At 41.9% G+C, this 18,594-nt stretch overlaps 1 protein-coding gene across 1 annotated transcript in view; it reads right to left on the minus strand.

The window, feature by feature from the left end:
* Positions 1 to 18,594, minus strand: part of RBFOX1 (RNA binding fox-1 homolog 1) — a 2,483,424-nt gene that overhangs the window by 1,741,152 nt on the left and 723,678 nt on the right.

An 18,594-nucleotide genomic window follows, 5' to 3' on the forward strand; every position in this document is an offset into this window, starting at 1 on the left:
ACCAAGGTTTCACAGTCAGCAGGTGAGCTGAAAATCAAAAGGCTGGTCATCCTGATGCCAGACTCCATTCAATATGTATTTTCTGAGCCCTACTAAGTGTAAGGTGCAGGAGACGCATCATGGCTAAGTTTGGATAAGCCCCAAGTATGCGGAACATAATTTTAGCAGAAGAGACAGATCCTTGTCCTGGATCCAAATGAATGAATGAATGAGCAAAGAAACAAATGAATGAATGAATAAACAAAGAATGAACGAACAAATACATTTATTATTGTTTAGAACAAAGAAACTCAGTCTACTGATATAAATGTGAATCTCATCCAAAGCACCCTCATGGACGCATGCAGAATAATACTTGACCAAATATCTGGGCACCGCACGGCCTAGTCAACCTGACACAAAATTAACCACGACAGCAACATAACAATAACAAGAGTAATAAATCCACACTGGTCCTGCATATCCTTCGTATATGACTTTTCTGACTCTGACCTAGGGTAGGTATCATTATCCCCGTTTTACTGCTAAAGGAACTCTGGCTTTGTGCATCCAGGTGTATGAACAAAATGGCAAGTCATACTAACTATGATGAGTTTGTAGGAAACAACGTCAGAAAAATAGCAGGTTGGTGAAGGGTATTCAGGGAGTAGAGTTGATGTGTGATATAGGTCTAATTGCTCCTAACCATCAGAGACATATGAGGTTTAAATCAATGTACATATCACAGCTTAGACTCTGTTCATATATTTTCCAGTGCCCTCTTCTTTCACGAACATCCCTAATATTTATAAGGATAAGTGCAGTTCTCTCCACCACTCCTAAATATAGATATCACATTTACCAATATCATAAGGTAGAAAAGAATATTATTTTTAGCCCTGTCTCTTTACAACAGGTAGTCGACTGACTTTTTAACCTTCTGCCACAGACCTTGGGGTACATCTCAGGGCAGTTGAAATGTTTAAGACCCTGCCAGGCAGGCATGTTTCATCCATTCTCATACTTTCTGTAGCTATACAGGACTCAACAGGAATGATGACTCATGAAAAGCCCTGTTTTTGTCTGTGCAAGAGCTGGGGAAAACAAACCTTGCAGAAAGCTCCTCAAGCATTCAAAGCTTATCTTGAAGACAAGATTTACTTCCCCTGCTACTCAGGAAGCCAAACAGCCAAGGGTGCACGGTGCCCAGGAAGGTGGCAAACACACAGGACATCCTCTAGAGTGAAGAGGGTGAGAACCACGTGCAGCTCCCAGGGGAGACTGCCAGAGCACCAGCATGAGGCAGGCAGGTCTTGAGCCACCGTAAGGGCCAAATGATGAACAGGACATGCTCCCACCTCCTGGTCCGCTACCTGCCTGAACTTTCCCTGATTGCTCGCAACCAATTATTCCAGGTGCCACATCTCATCCCGTTTTCCCATCACAGAGTTTCTCTTAGATAAGGGGTTAGCCATAAGGGCCAACACCCCTTCCCTTTCCCAGAAGCATTCTCATTTTAAGAGAGTTCGCTGGAATACTTGATGGAGTGAATGATGGACTCTCAGGCACTGGACAGATAATGAGAAGTTTCTTTCAAAACAGAGGAACCTGTCCATCACCTTGCATATTATGCACTATTGATGGTCAGCGACATTGTCTAGCTGTAAAGCTGATTCTGGAATTCATTTTCCATGTGTAGCCTATGGAAAGAATATTTATTCTAGGAATCCACTTAGCGACTGTATTAGGGTTCTTCAGAGGATCAGAACAGATAGGGAGGCAGGAAGGGAGGGGGTGTGTGTGTGTGTGTATTTATTTATCATGAGGAATTGGCTCACACAATTGTGAAGACCAAGAAGCTCCAAGATCTGCAGAGGAGTCTACGCTGGAGGCCCAGGATAATGAATGGTGGTGTTCCAGTCTGAAGGCAGCAGGCTGGAGACCCAGAAAGAGCCAATGCTTCATTGTGAGTCCGAGGACAGGAAGAAGCAGACATCCCAGTTGGAAGTCAGGCGGGCAAGAGGAATTCTCTCTGATACAGGGGAGCTCAGCCTTTCTGCTCTATTCAGGCCTTCAACTCATTGGATGAGGCCCACCCACATTACACGGAGCCATCTGCTTCACTCAGTCTACTGACAAAAATCTTAATCTCATCCAAAATACCCTCATAGAAGCATGCAGAATAATATTTGACCAAATATCTGGGCACCCCATGGCCTAGTCAGCCTGACACATAAAATTAACCATCAAGGCAACATAACAATAACAAAAGTAATAAATCCAGACTGGTCCTTCATATCCTTTCAATATGACTTTTCTGACTCTGACCTAGGGTAAGCATCATTATCCTCATTTTACTGCTAAGGGAACCCTGCCTTAAATAGTTGATTAAATACGTTATCCAAGACCACAAGAGCCAGTGCATTAGCAGCATTCTAACTTATGATGCTGCTCTAATTATTTGCTTTCCTTAAACACAATGAGTCTATATCATAAAAATAAGATTAACACCCCAAATGATAGATAATTTGGCCTTGGAGGGAAAAAGAAAAACAAATTACCTCCTTTCATCCTTGAAATCTCCTGAGATCTAGGATCCCCAAACCCAGCATATCTTACTTCTCCACCCTCACACCTTCTATGAACTTCCTCTTCCTCTTCTTGAGGCTAACTTCCGGATATGACGTCATTTCCTGTCACATGACAAGGACTGTTGTGGGAGCCTCAACAGATTTGGCTCAGAATCAGCTCAGAAATACACCCTCACCACTGTGATATAAATTCCTTGAGGAAAAATAATAGGTACGTCTGGTTCACTGCTCTATCCCCAGAGCCAGCACAGTGCCTAGCACATAGTAGATCCTCAATAAATGTGTTGACGGATGGACACCTGGATACAGGAGGAAGAAAGATAAAGATCTAAGGGGCACAGGAACACTGTCATGAGAGCTCACAAAGGAAGCATCCTCTGGTATGGACACATAGCAAGTCAGGATAGAGATGTCTCCTTGTGGAATGAGATGGTTCAGGAAAAACCTCTGGGTATAAAACAGTTTGGGATACCTGCTTTATGGTGTGCTGAGAACACATGCTTGACAACAGTCACTGTACTTGAATATTATGGTCAAGCCAATCCTAAGAGAGAATTAAAAATGATTATCTGGCAATGTGCATGCTGACTCAAGGCATATTTTGTTATGCAATGAAAACACAGCCATATAGTCATGGACTTCATGATTTTATGTCAGTGCCATTTCAGTCAATTTCACAGGGTCCTTTATCCAAAAAAGAGGAAAAGAAAGACCTCCATATTCGTGATCCAGGTCCAAACCCTACTTTCTCTTTCATGACAGTCTGGCAGGTACTAATTTGACTTGGTCAGTCCACAGTCTGTCTTCTCTACAGACTGTAAAATTGCTCAGGGTCAAGGTTTCTATCTTATTTCTACTTGAGCAGCTCATTGGCTGAAACTGGAAATGCGATTAGCATGCATTCTGGCTTAAAACCTACAGAATGTTCCTCATGTGTAGCAGAAATATGCAACCATAGTCAAGAGAGGAGCCTGCCTTGGTTTTAATCCCAGAAAAGTGACCACAAGCAAGCCACTCACTCTCTGGGGTTTCAGATCCCCATCAGAAACATGTGTTTAATATTTAGAATTCTGGGAGAATGATGACCATACAGTCTATAATTCTTCCAAAATCCTTACATTAAAAAATAGAGTAACCAGAACAAAATTAGAAAATAAACAACATCTATGAGAAATAACAAAGCGTCTGCATGAATGTCAAGATATAAGTGGATAGAGACCAACCATCCACATTCCAAGACTCTTGTGCTACCCTCCTGCATGTGACAGGAAGTAGCAAGCAACCTCAGGTCATGTGGCACACGCAACAAAAGGAGATGCCCAGTGTGATCAATAGGCAGTGGCAGCAATGTGTAGGGTGCCAACCTGAAGACAGCAGCTGACCTAGGAAGACTATTTCCCAACCCAACACTGGGTGAGCACAGACGCATCCCCAGTGAGCTGTGAAGCAACAAATGTGGTCAACTCCTTGCAAACGCTCAAACGCCAAGACTCCAAACTCTCCTTGCAAACTCCCAAATTCAACTAACTCCTTGCAAACTCCCAAACTCAACTAACTCTGCTATTGTGTGAGCAGAACTGCATGGAGGACCACCCACACTGAGAAGATATTGCTGGAAGTCAGCAGCGAAAGAAAAAAAATGAAAGAAAGTCCACATGAAAGTGACGGGGGTGAGGAGGAGGGGACAGATATCACAGACAGCAAGGGACAATTTTTTAAAACTACATGGAAAAAAAAAAAAAAAAGCAAAAACAACAAAAGAGGGAGCTCTGTGAAGTTAGATAAGCTACCTAAGATTTTATGAAATATAATATCACTTAAAAATGGACAACAGAGGCTGGACTTGGTGGTTCACGTCTGTAATCCCAACACTTTGGGAGGTCGAGGCAGGCGGATCATGAGATCAGCAGTTCAAGACCAGCCTGGCCAACATCGTGAAATCCCGTCTCTACCAAAACTACAAAAAAAAAAAAAAAAAAAAAAAAAAGCCATGTATGGTGGCAGGTGCCTATAAACCTAGCTATTTGGGAGGATGAGGCAGGCGAATCGCTTGAACCCAGAAGGCAGAAGTTGCAGTGAGCCGAGATCATACCATTGCACTCCAGCCTGGGTGACAGTACGAGACTCCATCTCAAAAAAAAAAGAATAACCGAAAATAATCACAGGCATACCTCATACAAATTTATTATGAAAGAAAAAAAAGAGCAGACTAAAATCTCTACAGATAACAAAAGCATGTCACAGAGGCATTGTCAAAAACAAGATCAACGCTGCAACCTTCTATTTCAAAACATGCCAACAGGCATTCAGAAAGGGATATAAGAAATGGAAAACAATATAAATCAGAATTAGAAAGGCTTAAAAATGAGGTGACAGAATTTAAGAGAAAGAAATAAAAGAAAAAAACTCATTTTAATAACCAAGAATAAACTAGAAAAACCTAAGGGCAAATCAATATGAAAACTAAAAGAGAAAAGGGAGAAAATGTAAATAGTTCTCTCAGAAAAGGTGAATTTTATGATGTGTAAATAAAGCTGTTAAAAATTGTGAGTTTTACATGATGTAAATGACGAGTTGATGGGTGCAGCACACCAACAAGGCACAAGTATACATATGTAACAAACCTGCACGTTATGCACATGTACCCTACAACTTACAGTATAATAATAATAAATAAATTTAAAAAAAAAAGACAAATAAATAAAAAGATTCAAGAGTACGTGGTACATTTTAAAGACGGGTAAAATAGAGATGAGAGTCCTTGAAAAAGAAAAAACAAGAGAAAAGAACAAATTCTAAAAATCCTATTTCAAAGAGACTTCCCCCAAATTAAAATTTTTTTTAAATGAATGGAATCACGCCTCAAAAAACACCAAACAGTATACCTGCAAATGGTGTTCTCAAGTGTCCATTATCAAGGATATGCTTATAAATTACTAGACATTAGAAAAAAAAAAATCTTCAGGCATCTTGGCAAAAGAACACCTGATTTGTAAGGGAAAGAAAATTAGATTATTTTTATGCAGCTTGACAAAATCACTGTAGGCCTGAAGAAAAGGAAATAACATTTAAGAGACTTAAATAAAGTGAGCCACGTGTTCTATATTCAACACAAGTCACCTACACACAGAAAGGATATAAACTGTAAACAACATGCAGTAACTCAGGGAAGAGAATCCTCATGGATCTTCCCCTAAAAATGTATTGGAGAGGCTGGTGCAGTGGCTCACGCCAGTAATCCCAGCACTTGGGGAGGCTAAGGCAGGGGGATCATTTGATGTCAGGAGTTGGAGACCATCCTGGCCAACACGGTGAAACCCTGTCTCTACTAAAAATAAAAAAATTAACCGGGCGTGGTGGTACCTGCCCATAATCCCAGCTACTTGGGAGGCTGAAACAGGAGAATTGCTTAAACCCAGGAGGCGGAGGTTGCAGTGAGCTGAGATGGCATCGCTGCACTTCAGCCTGGTGACAGAGCAAGACTCTGTTTCAGTGAAATAAAGTATTAGAGAATGACCTTTAGACTGTCAAAATGGTCAGATGCAGACATCAGGATGGTTATTTGTAGAACTAAGACTGAGGGTTTCTAAAGCAAAGCAATCATAAGTAACATATATATGCTCTGACAATGGAGACACAGTACAACCATGAAATACAGAGGAATGACAGGGATACCATATGAAAGAAAAAAAAACAGTCCCCAAAGCAAAATACCCCTGCCTTCAGATATCTTGATTGATGGTAATAAAAACTGATGGTAGTCTGAATATTATAATTCTGAGACTGTGGTGTATATATTGTTGAAGCAATCATAGAATTTGGAAATATCCTAATTATATAATATCCTGTGTCCTTTACAAGCAGGATTCTTAGGGGGAAGAATAAGAGATAGATAAAACAGAGAACAGATTAGTTAAAATCCCTGAAGTGTAAAACGTGAATTGGAAGGATCACTATGAGCCCGTGGTGTATTTTATCGTTTTACAAGTGTGTGTGTTTTTCTTGCTTTATCTACTATAAAGGCATAGAAACGATGAATAACTCAGTAACAATGAGCATCTCTAGCACTCAGATTATGGTCATAAAATATCACTTCTCACTAAAAGAAATCAGGGCTTGTTGGAGAAATTACTGATTCCAATACTCGGTTAAGAAACGAATAAAATTAGCCTGGAAATCTTATCAAGGTAGCAAGGAAGCTATCAAGAAACACGATGTCATATCAAAAGGCCTAAAGAGCCACAGTAATGTTACATAATGCATACATTGTATAAAAATTATTCAGGCAGGGCGCGGTGGCTCAAACCTGTAATCCCAGCACTTTGGGAGGCCGAGGCGGGCGGATCACGAGGTCAGGAGATCAAGACCATCCTGGCTAACAGGGTGAAACCCCGTCTCTACTAAAAAATACAAAAAAACTAGCCGGACGAGGTGGCGGGTGCCTGTAGTCCCAGCTACTCGGGAGGCTGAGGCAGGAGAATGGCGTGAACCCGGGAGGCGGAGCTTGCAGTGAGCCGAGATCCGGCCACTGCACTCCAGCCTGGGCGACAGAGTGAGACTCCAACTCAAAACACAAACAAACAAACAAACAAACAAAAACAATTATTCATAGATTGATATATGCTCATTTTTAGGTATTAGTAGATCAAAAAAGGTTTCAGACCTCTGGTCTAGTGCAGGGACTGGCAAACATTTTTGTAAAGGGTCAAATAGTAAATATTTGTGGCTTTGCAGGCCAGATGGTCTCTGCTGCAACCACCCAACTCTGCTGCTGTTAGCTCAAAGGAGCAGCCGTCGACTATATATAAACGAGTGGTCATGGCCATGTTCCCATGAAACTTAATTTACAAAAACAGGTGGCACCTGGGCTATCGTTTATTGACCCCCCTGATTTAGTGCAAGAAAGACAATTAACTAGGTCATTTCAATCAGTATTAGACTGGAGAAAACGAATCTTCAGTGACTTGAATCAGAACAAAGGCTGTTTGGGAAGAGGACAGGATAGTGACTGGTGGAGGCCTGAACTGGGCTTCCAGGAGGCTGGTGATATGGTTTGGATCGGCCCGCCTACCCAAATCTCATCTCAAATTGCAATTCCCCAAGGGTGGGGACTGGTGGAGTGATGGGATCATGGGAACAAGTTTCTTATGAATGGTTTGAGCACCATCCTCTTGGTACTGTTCTTACAACAGTGAGTGAGTTGTCAAAAGATTTTGGTCGTTTAAAAGTGTGGTGAAACCCCGTCTACTAAAAATACAAAAATTAGCTGGGTGTGGTGGCAGGTGCTGTAATCCCAGCTACTTGGGAGGCTGAGGCAGGAGAATCGCTTGAACCTGGGAGGTGGAGGTTGCAGTGAGCCGAGACCATGCCATTGCACTCCAGCCTGGGGGACTGAGTGAGACAAAAAAACAAAAATAAAAACTGTGTGGCATCTCCCCCCTCGCACTCTTGCTCCTGCTCTGGCCATGTGAACTGTCTGCCCTCACGCTGCCTTCTGCCATGAGCAAACGCCCGTGAGGCTTCCCTGGAAGCAGACGCCACTGCCCTTCCTGTACAGCCTACAGAACCATGAGCCAACAAAACCTTCACTTCTACATTACCCAGTCTCAGGCATTTCTTTACAGCAGCACAAGAATGGCCGAATACAGCCGGTCATGTTCTATTCCTACATGCATCACTCACGGTGGCTTTATGAGTGTATTCACTTGTGAAAATTCATTGAGCAATGAATTTACAATTTGTTCACTTGATGTATATTAGACTTCAATAAAATACAGTACCTCTGAAAAAGAGTTAGAAATTTTATGGCTGGAGAAAGCACAGACCAAAAATAAGGAAAAGCTGCTGCATGAAGTATGAAGAGGAAACTGTTGGGGGCAGCAGGTATGCCAACTCCTTGACTAAAACGTTTCACAGCCAGGTGGATAACATCTAGATCTTCTGAGGAGGGTATCTCAGGGACCAGCTGATTCATAACGAGAGGTGTGAGCTGGAGGAGGAAAGGAGGATGGACGTAGAAAGGCAACATGGTCACCCACCCACTGAACTCTCCAAAGAAGGGCCAAGTGAAACCTGGCCCCTACACCCAGCACACTCAGAGCGGCTACCCAGCCCATGAAGCCAGAAAAATATCCTCACTCAGAAGCAAAATTAGAATCTGCTTAACTCAGCGATGAGGCAGGGTTTAGGGATGCAGTGATCTAAGTATCAACCACGATACTGCCTTTCAATAGTAATTTCTTTTGAAGCTTTGTGGAGGTCATTGGTGCCGTTCATTAAAAATGTTGGGCTTTCCACCTGCTTCTTATGTGATAGAGTGGTATTTCCTGGTTCTTTTGTAGGTGAAGGTGCGGTTATGTGTTTAGTTCTGAGTTGAAGCATGCCACTTCCAGCTTGATTGGTTTCCCCACCCCCTAGCTTTATGGAGGTATGGTTGACAAATAAAAAGTGTATATATTTGAGATGTACATCATGATGTTTTGCTATATGTACACATTGTGAAGTGATTACCATAATGAAGCTAATTAACATATCAGTCACTTCACACAGCTACGTTGGCTTGTGATAAGAAATTTGAGGTCTACTCTCGTAGCAAATTTCAAATATACACCACATTATTATTAACTATAGTCACTATGCTGTATTTTAGGTCTCCAGAACTTGTTTATGTTATAACTGAGAGTTTACACTCTGTGGCATAAACACAGTGGCCAGCATCTTATTCTTTTTCCCACCTTCCAGCTCTGGGTAACCGGCATTTTACCCTCTGTTTCTATGGGTGTGACATTTTTAGATTCTACATATAAGTGATGTCATACAGTATTTGTGTCTTTCTGTGTCTGGCTTACTTCACTGAGCATAACGTCCTCCAGATTCATCCATGTTGTCACAAATGGAAAAATTCCTTTATAAGACTGAATATAATTTCACTGTGTATACACGCGCGCATACACACACACACAATTATCTATATACGCACACCACATTTTCTTTATCCATTCAGCCATCAATGAACTCTAAGGTCATTGTGTGTGTGTATATATGTGTATATGGCATATAAATGTATATATGTACCAATGTGTATATATATACATATAACCTAAGAGTTATTGTATGTGTGTACATATATGTATATATGGTATATGCACATATATATACACAAACACACAATGGCCTAAGAGTCACCATGTGTATATATGTGTGTGCATATGTGTATATGAAAGAGGTATATATACATAGATATATATACATATGTAAACATAGATACATATATACACATATAGATAAATATATATGTACATATGTATCTCACATTTTCTATATCCATTCATCCACCATTGGACTCTTAGGTCATTTCATATTTTGGTTATTGTGAATAATGTAAATAATATGCAATAAACATGGGAGTGCAGTCCTCTCTTCATTTCCTTTGGATGTATACCCAGAAGTGGGACTGTTAGGTCATATGGTAGTTCTAGTTTTAACTATTTGACAACTCTCCATACTGTTTCCCATAATGACTGTACCAATTTACATTCCCACCAACAAGTGTCTAAGAGTTCTCTTTTCTCCACGTCATTGCCAACACTTATGTTTTGGCCTTTGGACAACAGCCATCCTAATAGATATGAGGTGGGATCTCATTATGGTTTTGATTTTTACCTCCCTGATCATGCTGAGCACCTTTTCATGTACTGGTGGTCCATTTGTATGTCTTCTTTGGAAAAATATCTATTTGAGTCTTACGTCTATTTTTAAAAATCTGGCTATTGGCTTTTTGCTACTGAGATGTATTACTTTTTATATAGCATAGATATTAATCACTTATCAGATATTTGATTTGCAAATACTTTTCCCATTTCATAGGCTGCCTTTCCATTTTGTTGATGGTTTCCTTTGCCATGCAAAAACTTTCTGGTCTCACGTAAAACCACTTGTTTATTTTTGCTTTTGTTGCCTGTGTTTTTGTCTCACGTCCAAAAAACTGCTAAGACCAATGTCAAGGCACTTTCTCCTATGTTTTGTTTCTAGGAGTTTTATGGCTTTAGGTCTTCAGTTTCAGTCTTTAATCTATTTTGACTTGACTTTTATGTATCGTATAAGATAAGGGTCTAATTTCACTCTTCTGCCTCTGGATATCCAGTTGTCCCATTAACATTTCTCGAAGAGACCCTACTTTCCCCATTGTACATTCTTGTCACCCTTGTTGAAGGTCAGTTGGTTGTAGATGTATGGATTTATTTCTGAGGTCTCTATTAAGCGCCACTAGCCTATATGTCTCTTTTTATGCCAGTACCATAGTGTTTTAATTACTATAGCTTTGTAATATACTTTAAAATCAGGAAGTGTGATACCTCCAGCTTCATTCCTCCAGAATATTCTTGCTCAAGATTCAAGGTATTCTGTTGTTCCTTGCCAACTTCGGATTTTTTTGTTGTTGTTTCTGTGTACAACCTGATAGTTTAAAGCTGGTGTATAATACTTCAGAACTTTGTTTATCTTTCTGAGCCAGAGAATGGCAATGGTGGGAATGATAACTACTCTGTCACCTTGGATTAGCTCCATGACCCACCTGCAATGGTCATGTAATGGAGCAAGAACCAAACCTTTGCTACTTTAAGCTATTCAGGTTTGGGGTTTGATACAGCAGCATTACTTAACCTATAATGATGGATGTGGGCATCTAAAATGCACTTAGATCAACATGCAGATTTTCATGAGTCTTTTTAAAGCTGCAGTTTATCTTATAAACATAAAAATGTATTTTCAAATATTAACTCACATATTACAATTAGGATACATAACACAACTGTAAATGAATAAAATGCCATTCTATCTTATTAAGTTAACACTTTCTAACTTCAAGACCAGAGTGGAGGCAATTACTCTCCAAGGATTAGAAGACCATATTGAGCTTGGATCTCTGTCTGGAGTCCCAAAGATAAGCCCTATCATATAAAAGGAAATTCTTTCTCTCAAGGCAACATACTCACCATTATCGTTATATTTAAAAAAAGAAAACAAAAACAATCCAAACCCTCACTTCTCATGTCGTAGCTTCTGAATTACTGAAAAGGGAATGACCCAATTCCTAATCCAGAGCCCAAGAAACAGACTATACACACTATTCCCACTTCTACTATAATTACTCTTAATGATAATAGTCACCTTCTACAATCTGTCAGCCACAGTTCTGAGTGCTTTACATATCATCATAAACAACATTTGCTCAGTGAATGAATGACTATGAATGAGGTAGAATTAGAAATGGGTATTAAAGGAGACATGAGATTTAGACCCAATGACACAAAGGGGTAAAGACATTTTAGCCAGAGGGGATGATGTGAAGTGAAGAAAAAAGGTGGAGACAGGCATGCCACATAAGGGGAAAGTAGGCAAATATTTTTTGGCAGAAAATGGAATTCGGATGTAATCTCATAGATAAAGAAGGTCCCCGGAGTGCTTCAGACGTAGGCACTGGGATGACAAAGCATAATTCAAAGAAAACTATCCTGATAGCAGTCCAGGGTCAGCATGAGAACAGGAAGAGACTGAGTCTGAGAAACAATGTAGGCAACTATTGCAATAGCTCAGGCTTGATGAGAAGTGGATCTTGCCAAGGATGTAGGTATAAAGAGTGAGTGTGACTATGTTTTGACCAACTATATATGAGTGTAAGTATGATGTGAGATCTCTGGAAAACCTTAAAGACAAGAGATACAGCCTTCTTTGCTCCTTTATTCATCATATCACCTGGAACATGTAAGTGATGGCTGGATCTCCAGGGGCTATTTTGTAGCATGAGAACAAGAGCCATGGTTGCACAACGGATTTGGAAGGAGAGAGATGGGCTCCCAATACCTTTGTTGAGCTGCCACACTAATCAAAGACTACCTGTCTCCGGATCTTTTTTACATCAGAGAAAGATAAACTTTACCTTCATTTACTGTTATTTGGAGTTTCTCCTAGAAGCAACTGAATTCAGTTATACCTGACAAAGGAGGTTAGAGAACAAGGGGAGGCGGGACATGACGGCTGATGCATGCAATCCCAGCACTTTGGAAGGCTGAGGCAGGAGGACTGCTTGAGGCCAGGAGTTTGAGACCAGCCAGGGCAACAAAGCAAGAACTCGTCTCTACCAAAACCTACCAAAAAAGAAAAATCAGCCAGGCATGGTGGCACATGCCTGTAGTCTCAGCTGCTTGGGAGGCTGAGGTAGGAGGATTGTTTGAACTGGAGAGGTTGAGGCTGCAGTGAGCCAAGATTGCACCACTGCACTTACCCTGGGTGACAGAGGAAGACCCTGTCTCAAAAACATAAACCAATAATTTAAAAATTAAACTTTTTTTTAAAATAAAAGAGCACAAAGGGAGACCTAATAAGCCAAACAAATGTAGTGTGAAGTAAGGGTTAAGGATTTCTGTCCCACCATCCAAATTTAGGTTCTGGCTCTGCTATGGAGTAATTCTGGAAGTTGAAGCAAGTACCTTGGTTTCAACAAGGGTTAAATATGGAATAATGATAAACAGTATCTACCTAATAGATTCTTAAGATGATTAAATGCAACGACTAATGTAAAATGCTCAGCATGCTTTTTGCTGCGAATTTTATTAAGCAATGCTGAATAAAATAGAATATAATATGCCCCAGATGAAAAAAAAAGCTCAAAATTCTTGGAGAGAGGAAATGAGTGAAAAGCCAATGGATACTTTTGCCAGAGGGTTGGGAGAGGTTAGAAAAGCTTCCTGGAAGCCGGGCGTGGTGGCTCATGCCTGTAATCCCAGCACTTCGGGAGGACGAGGCGGGCAGATCACAAGGTCAGGAGATCGAGACCATCCTGGCGAACACAGTGAAACCCCCGCCTCCCTACCAAAAATACAAAAAAATTAGCCGGTGTGGTGCATGGCCTGTAATCCCAGCTTCTCAGGAGGCTGAGGCAGGAGAATGGCATGAACCCGAGGCAACGGAGCTTGCAGTGAGGGAGATCCGGGCCACTGCACTGTGAGCCTGGGAGACAGAGCAAGACCCCGCCCCAAAAAAAAAAAAGAAAGAAAGAAAGAAAGAAAAGCTTTCTGGAAAACACATTTCTCAAACTTCCTTTCTCCTTTCCAGGATCACGCGTGTCACACATAAGCTTCAGGACCCCTTAACCACATGAGATCCTCCCCATTACCTTAGGAGGCTCTAAGCAATGTGGATAAAGAATGACATAAGGCTGTCTCATTCCTGTAATGTCAGCCTTTGAGAGGCTGAGGTGGGCAGCTTGGGATTGCTTGAGTCCAGGAGCTCATGCCATGCCATGAAAATGCCATGAAAATGAAAAGTCCACAGAAAGTGGCTTTTTCCCCCGTCTCAGCCCTGCTGTCTTCTGGCCATCTTGGGAGGGAACCTTTGACCACAATTGCGGTTCCACCTTCTGTTTAATGGGCTTATGGTCAACCCTCTGTCAACAGCCTATCAACACCATTGATCTTCACGTTCCAGGAAATGCTGTGCTGTTGGGAAGAAGAGGCGCTTGGCTTCAATTCTGCATAAAAGAGGCTGATTAAATCAAAGGGATGTTTGGCTTTTCACTGTGTCGGGGTTGATCAACACTGACAGAATGATGGAGGAGGCGGGGCTGGGCTCTGTGAAGTTGAAAACTCTTTCAGGGAAACCAGGCCACTTCTTAACTCCCCAAACACTTCATGAGGAGCTAGAAGTTTCTGAGATATGACTGCTCTATGAAAGGCATGAATCTGATTAACACTAAAAAAGGCAAGAAAAAAGAAGGTGGAAATGTGCATGGTTTAATGGCAAGTAGAATGTATTTATAGCTACATTTGGGGAATGTGTTTGAAGATGACATTGTCATAGCTCCATATTTGCTGTTTTCATGTAATAGTTTGGGGGAACATAAAAGAAAAATGGAATTTGGGAGAGGCATAGGGCTTGGTGGTAATATGAAATCTAATAGGTTTGAGTCACCTTCTTCTACTCGGTATCAATGTGACTGTGAATAAATAATAACTTCTTTCAGGCTCAGTTTGTTTACTGCAAAATGAGTTACAGTAATAATTAAGTGAAATAATGTAGATAAAAGGGCTTAGTAAATGCTGAGCTCCTCTTATTTTTATTTTATTTTTTTCTTAAGACGGAGTCTCGCTCTGTTGCCCAGGCTGGAGTGCAGTGTTGCAATCTTGACTCACTGCAGTCTCTGCCTCCTGAGTTCAAGCGATTCTCCTGCCTCAGCCTCCTAAGTAGCTGGGATTACAGGCACATGCCACCATGCCCGGCTAATTTCCGTTTTTTTAGTAGAGATGGGGTTTCACCATGTTGGCAAAGCTGGTCTCGAACTCCTGACCTCAGGTGATCCCCCTGCCTCGGCCTCCCAAAGTACTGGGATTACAGGCGACAGCCACTGCGCCTAGCCTAGGGTTCCTCTCATTCTAAAACACTTGTTGTTAGCTGGATGGGGAGAGAGAGGAGCACGGAGAGAAAGCCATCAACAATTTCTTTTTTTTTTTTTTTTTTTATCTTGAGACAGAGTCTTGCTCTGTCACCCAGGCTGGAGTGCAGTGGCACGATCTCGGCTCACCGCAACCTCCACCTCCTGGGATCAAGTGATTCTCCTGCCTCAGCAACAATTTCTTGAGGATCTGCACAGCATCTTTCTGTTTTCTGGTGAAAACTGCCATTCTTTACACATCCTTAAAACTCAGTCCAAACTCAATTGTATTTTTGCTTTGGGCTTACCATGTGATTTTTTTCTTCATCAGAAGCTTAAATAAAGAAATTCTGTTTTGGACTTTTATACAAATTACCTTTGTTCTTACCCCTTGCACTCAAAATGAGGAACATTTCTCTTAGAAAACACCCCTGCCATTGTATGTTCCTGAGCAAGAATGGATGCTAGGGCAATGGAATGTTGTGTGTAGCATCTGCATTCGGCCAACTTAAAATTTTAATAACAGTTCACCTTTGTTGCCTGGGAAATCTCTCCAGACAGACAACTGAGAGATTCAGACTGAGGAAGAAACCTGGGAATTGAAAGCGGACTGGGAGCATCCGTATTTCTGTGAGTTCTCACGGCAACAGGGTTGGCTTTGCAAGAGTTCCATCCGTGAATGGTTAAACTCAAGTGAGAAATACAAAGTCACTGTCCGATGCTTAGCCAGCATCACTGCTCACTAGAACTGGATGGGCAGTCCATCTTTGACCTCCTTACGCTTCAGTAAAAACCACAGGTAGAACATATCAAGCCATTCTCTGTGGCAGGCACTGCTGCAAGGTTTACCTGGTGTGGTCAGCAGTATAACACCCTCCCTTCCTCCAAAGATGTTCACATCCTAATCCCTGGAACTTGCGAATATGTCATTGTATATGTCAAAAGGGGCTTTGCAGATGTGATGAAGGTTCTTGAGATGAGGAGGTTATCCTGGACTATCTGGGTGGGCCCAAAGATGCAATCTCAAGGGCCCCCAGAGGAGGTAGCCAGGAGAACCAAGGTTAGCAACACGCAGAGACAATAGTATCAGAGATTAGCGTGGTGTGGCTACCAGCCAAGGAATGTGGGTAGATGCCGGAAGCTAGACAAGCCAAGGAATAGATTATCTCCTGGAGTTGCCAGTAGGAACCTTGATTTTAACCCCATAGGTCTGAATTTAGACTTCTGACCTCCAGATCTGTAAGAGAGTAAGTCTGTGCTATTTTAAACTACTAATTCTGTGGTAATTTGTTACAGCAGAAAAGGAAAGTAACACACCTGTATTATCTCATTTAAATCCTCGCCTGCTCTTATCATCCCCCTTTTTCAGATGGGGAAACTGAGGCAAACTGAGGCTAAACCATTTAATATCTCGCACCTAATAATACCTAATAATTGGCAGACCCAAGGGATGGACTGTGGTGGTCTGGCATCAGAGTATGCACTCATAACCACTGTATGATAGGAAGGCTTTGAGGGAGCAGGCAAGAGCATAGACAACATTGCAGGGAGGCTACTCGCCACCTCCTTAGAAAAACAGTCACTTTCTAAAGACAGCTCCACAAGTGAGATGCAATTAGCAAATAAAGCTAATTCCAAGCAAGTCTCACATACTTATTAAAGCAGGGCCACAGGAAAGTTCTGTTTTAGAAAAACATTTATAGCACCCCTTTGATGAGCACTGAGGGTGCTAAGCCCTTGACACAAAAAAGTATCTCCCCAAATCATTCCCAAACACTACAAAGGTGAGGCCATCCGTATTCACAGTACACAGATGAAGAATTTGAAGCACAGTAGATTCTTTGGTCTAAAGATGCCCATCAAATCTAAAATCAACACAATTGAACATATGGACACAGAGAGCAGAAGGATAACTACCGGAGGCTGGGGAGAGTAATAGGGGGATGGACAGGGGAAGGTGGGGATGGTTAATGTGTACAGTAACAGAAAGAACGAATAAGACCTTCTACTTAGTAGTACAGTAGGGTGACTATAGTTAATAATAAATTAATTGTACATTTAAAAATAACTAAAAGAGTATAACTGGATTGTTTGTAACACAAAGGATAAGCGCTCAAAGGGATGGAGAGCCCCACGTTCCATGATGTGACTGTGGTGTATTGTACGCCTGCATCAAAACGCCTCATGTGCCTCCCAAATACACACACCTGCTGTGTACCCACAAAACTCCAATATTTAAAAACTGCTTAATGAAAAATAAAACAAGGTTGCCCATCCACACGCAAGTGATTCAAGATCATTTGCTGAGAGACTCCTGCTTCCACACATGAAGTGTCAGCTGCTCCAGAAATTACCCTCCTGACATAACAATTAGAAATTGTGGCTGGGCACAGCGGCTCACGCCTGTAATCCCAGCACTTTGGGAGGCCGAGGCAGGCAGATCACTTGAGGTCAGGGGTTCAAGACCAGCCTGGCCAACATGGTGAAACCCCATCTCTACTAAAAATACAAAAATTAGCTGGGCGGCCGGGCGCAGTGGCTCAAGCCTGTAATCCCAGCACTTTGGGAGGCCGAGATGGGCGGATCACGAGGTCAGGAGATCGAGACCATCCTGGCTAACACGGTGAAACCCCGCCTCTACTAAGAAATACAAAAATAGCCGGGCGAGGTGGCACGCCTGTAGTCCCAGCTACTCGGGAGGCTGAGGCCGAGAATGGCGTGAACCCGGAGGCGGAGCTTGCAGTGAGCTGGAGATCCCGCCACTGCACTCCAGCCTGGCGACAGCGCCGAGACTCCGCCTCAAAAAAAAAAAAAAAAAAAAAAAAAAAAAAAATTAGCTGGGCGTGGTGGCACATGCCTATAATCCCAGCTACTCAGGAGGCTGAGGCAGGAGAATTGCTTGAACCCCAGAGGCAGAGGTTGCAGCGAGCCGAGATCATGCCACTTCACTCCAGCCTGGGCAACAGAGCAAGACTCTATCTCAAAAAAAGAAAAAGAAAGAAAAAAAGAAAGAAATCGTTTCTCATAGTGTGATCCTAGCATATCAGTTTGGTTCAACAGTGTGCTGGTAAATATTTAATAAGTGGCTCTTCTGGAAAATAATTTTTAAAGCCCTGACTTAAAGTAATTCTCCAATTATTATGGTGTAAATATTTCCACTCTGTTGATTTCAAGCTACCAAGTTTCAGCCTACTTAAAACTCATTTTACAAAAATTGCAGGCTGGGCGCAGTGGCTCAGGCGTGTAATCCCAGCACTTTGGGAGGCCAAGGCAGGTGGATTGCTAGAGACCGGAAGACCAAGCAGCCTGGCCAACATGGTGAAACCCCACGTCTACAAAAATTAGCCAGGCATGGTGGTGCATGCCTGTAATCCCAGATACACACGAAGACGAGGTGGGAGGATCATCTGAGCCCCGGGAGGTCTAGGCTGCAGTGAGCCATGATCGTGCCACTGCACTCCAGCCTAGGTGACAGGATGAGAGTGTGCCTCAAAAAAAAAAAAAGAAAAAAATATATCTATATGTTTTTTTTCTTTTTTTGCTAAGAATTTACCAATCGTCTCTCACTAGTTTGCAATCGCAAGCAACAGCAGATCA

Source organism: Papio anubis, chromosome 18 (assembly GCF_008728515.1).
Source record: "Papio anubis isolate 15944 chromosome 18, Panubis1.0, whole genome shotgun sequence".
In the NCBI taxonomy this organism is placed as follows: domain Eukaryota; kingdom Metazoa; phylum Chordata; class Mammalia; order Primates; family Cercopithecidae; genus Papio; species Papio anubis.